The sequence below is a fragment of the Fukomys damarensis genome, unplaced genomic scaffold, assembly GCF_012274545.1.
Source record: "Fukomys damarensis isolate Sample0158 unplaced genomic scaffold, DMR_v1.0_HiC HiC_scaffold_39, whole genome shotgun sequence".
Classification (NCBI taxonomy): domain Eukaryota; kingdom Metazoa; phylum Chordata; class Mammalia; order Rodentia; family Bathyergidae; genus Fukomys; species Fukomys damarensis.
The window spans coordinates 17,943,242-17,946,962 of record NW_022900951.1 but is presented as its reverse complement, the minus strand read 5'-3'; the positions used below and the strand labels follow the sequence as shown (position 1 = coordinate 17,946,962).

The window sequence follows — 3,721 nt, the reverse complement described above, 5'->3', positions numbered from 1 at the left end:
CTCTCTCCCTCTCCCTCCCTCCCTTTACTTCCTCAGATTTTACAGTTATTGTTTGACATTTTCTGTGAAATAATGCTAAACTGCCTTAGCAGACTGCAAGAATAAAGAAAATCTTTGAAGGTTATTAATATGATTGGTTGCTATGTCAATGCAAATAAAAGAAATAATGATTTTATCATGCTGAAACTAGAAGATAAATCATTAAATACTTTTGATTTTTATCTTTAGACTACATCGTCATATAATAACATTGCCTTCAGTCAAGTCATGCTCCCCAAGGCAGCAAAAACCTGATATAATTCTAAAACGATAAAAAGTAGAAATCCTATTTCTTCACTAAACTTTGACCTAACACCCCAACCAACCATCATATGGCATTAATAGCAATCACTTAAAATAAGTCATCAGGTTTTCCACAGAAAATGTGTATTTAGAGCCAAAGATTAAAATGTAACTTTTAAAAATAGCCAGTGTTGGTCATTCGAGAGATGCAGATGAAAACAACACTAAGATTCCACCTCACCCCACAAAGAATGGCTGCTATCAAGAAATCACACAATAACAAATGTTGGCGGGGTTGTGGGGAGAAAGGAACCCTCCTCCATTGTTGGTGGGAGTGCAGACTAGTGCAACCACTATGGAAATCAATATGGAGATACCTCAAAGAGCTTGGACTGGAGGTTCCATTTGACCCAGCCATCCCTCTGTTGGGTATCTTTCCAAGAGAACTAAAAGAATCATATCACAGAGAAGTATGTGCACCCATGTTTATAGCGGCACAGTTTGTAATAGCTAAATCTTGGAAACAACCTATTTGCCCATCCGTTGGAAACTGGATAAAGAAGTTGTGGTTTTTCTATAAAATGGAATATTACTCAGCCATAAAGAGCGAGAGAATAGATTCATTCATAGGAAAATGGATACATATTGAAGATATACTCCTAAGTGAAATAAATAAGTCCCACATGTGTAAATACCAAATAGTTTCCCTGGTGTGAATATTCTGCAACAATGCATAAGATTCTAATAAGATTACTGACATTTAGAAATGGGAGGAAAGGAGCTAAAGGTGTAGGGAAGGTGTGATACGTAGGGGAAGAACAAAAAGGGAAAAGAAAAAAATGTGAGAGAATGAAAAGATGAAAATAAAGTGTTTGTAGATGGGGAGGGGAGGAGGGGGTGAAGGGAGGGCAGAGGTAAGGGGAAAAAATGAGAATCAAGACTTGCCATGTAAAGGTACATGATCCCAACAATGAATGTAACTGTACTGTATCCCTAAAATGTACCAATAAACTCAATAAAATTAAAAAAAATAGCCAGTGTTATTGCAGTAAAATCTGCCACATTTAGTGTAATGTCCTTCCAGACAAAGTGACATTTTATTAAGCATCTATTTATCTTAGATTTTTGTGGATCAGTACTGTGAAAATACAAATCATTTGGTTAGTGTATGGTAGCTGTTATTTCTGTTTTTCAACCAGAATTATTTAAAAGTCTGTTTTCCCTTTTTACTCTGTGCAACCCAGGATCTTAGCCACCGGGTTCTGCACTGGACACTAGATAGTAGTGAGTCATACATACATATATGTGGATGGGTTACCCTTCTATCCAGAGCTTGTTGAAAACAATGAGATCTTATCTTACTACATTATAAGTTGGCTTTCTCACTCCTATTTTTCCTTCTCCTTACCCTTTTTCCATTACACAGATATAAGAAATTTTTGTTTTGTATAAATGGTCATGAAGGTCTAATGTATGTGAAGGGACATAAGCCAACAGTGCCTAAGGGAAGTCAGCTCATTCCATGATCAGGTGTACTTTCTTTCAAATTTTTGTCTCTGGCAATAAAGAAATCCTACATAGACAACTCAAATCCTACCTCACACCCATGAATCCCAAACATTTAGACCCATACTTTCAGTGCCTTCTTAAAGTTCCTATTGGTCCTAAAATCAGAACACTTCATATAAGTTGAACTGCCTTTCCATTTGTATATTTTTGGTGTTCCCAACAAGATCGATAAGCTTTGAGAATAGAAACCATAATTTAGATCAAATGGGATCATGGATATGTAAAACAAACCCAAGGTACTCTCAAAATTTTAAATTTTATTCATTTTATGATTCCATATTTCACACTATTAATTTTATGATTCCATGCCTCACATGATTTTTCACATTATATGATTTTACATTTCATGTTCAATACCTAATGATATAGCAAATGTTCAATAAATACAAGTTGATGGCTTAATGCTATTCAAAACCTCCAATGGAAGTTTTTGCCAGAGTAATTAGGCAAGAGAAAGAAATAAAAGCATACAAACAGGAAGGGAGGAATTCAAATTATGCCTGTTTGCAGATGATATGACACTATAGAGAAAAAAATCTAAAGACTCCACTAAAAGACTATTAGAACTGATAAATTCAGTAACGTTATGGGATACAAAATGAATGCACAAAAATCAGTAGCATTTTATATACCAATAAAATTGCTAAAAAAGAAATCATGAAAGTAATTCCATTCACAAATAGCTATAAAAATTAAATTACCAAGGAATTTTAATTTTACCAACGAAATAAAAGATCTCTACAATGAAAGTTATAAAACATTGATGAAAGAAATTGAAGAGGACACCAAAAAAAGAAAAGGTCTCCCATGTTCATGATTTGAAATAATTAAGATTGTTAAAATGTCCATACTACTCAAAATGATTCATAGATCTACTGTAATTCTGATGAAAATAACAATGACATTATCTAGGACTAGAAATAAATCCCAAAATTCGTGTGGAAGCACAATAGACCACAAATAGCCAAAACAATCTTGAACAAGATGAACAAAGCTGAAAGTATAACAATACCTGAGTTCAAGACGTAGTACAGAGCCATAGTGATCAAAATGGCACAGGACTGGCATAAAAAACAGATACATAGATCAATGGAACAGAACAGAGATGCCAAAAATAAATTAACACATCTATAGCAAACTGATTCTCCACAAAAGTGCCAAAAATATATATCGGAGAAAAGACAATCTCTTAGGCTGGGGATTTAGCTCAGTGATTCCGCCATCTGCCTTGCAAGCCCAAGGACCAGAGTTTAATCCCCAGTACCCACCCAAACAAAAAGAAGAAGAAGAAAAGACAATCTCTTGAATAAACGGCACTGAGAAACTAGATATCCGCATGCCTGAGACAAAATTGACCCCCTCACCCTGTACAAATATCAATTCAAAATTGATCAAACACCTAAATGTAAGACCTGAAACTATGAATCTACTAAAAGAAACCATAGGAGAAACACTTCAACACATTGGTATGGGTGATCACTTCATATGACTCCCAGAGCATAGAAAATAAAAACAAAAGTAGACAAATGGGAGTATAGCAAATTAAAAACTGTTTTGCGAGCAAATGAAACAAGAAAGTGAAGAGACAATCCACAGAATGAGAAAATATTTACCAAATATTCTTCTGACAGAATGTTAATTATCAGGAATATGTAAAAAACCGGGCTGGGGATTTAGCTCAGCGGTTCCAGCGCCTGCCTCAAAAGCGCAAGGGCCTGAGTTCCCCGGTATGGGGGGGGCATGGTGGCACACCCCTGTAATCCCAGCACTCGGGAGGCTGAGGCAGGAGGATCGCTGTGAGTTCGAGACCAGCCTGGGCTACATAGTGAGTTCCAGGTCAGTCTCAACTACATAGTGAGACCCTGTCTCA

General features: G+C 36.0%; 1 protein-coding gene across 1 annotated transcript in view; it reads right to left on the bottom strand.

The window, feature by feature from the left end:
- Phex (phosphate regulating endopeptidase homolog X-linked) overlaps window positions 1–3,721 on the bottom strand; it is a 200,041-nt gene that overhangs the window by 117,057 nt on the left and 79,263 nt on the right. The window lies entirely within an intron of this gene.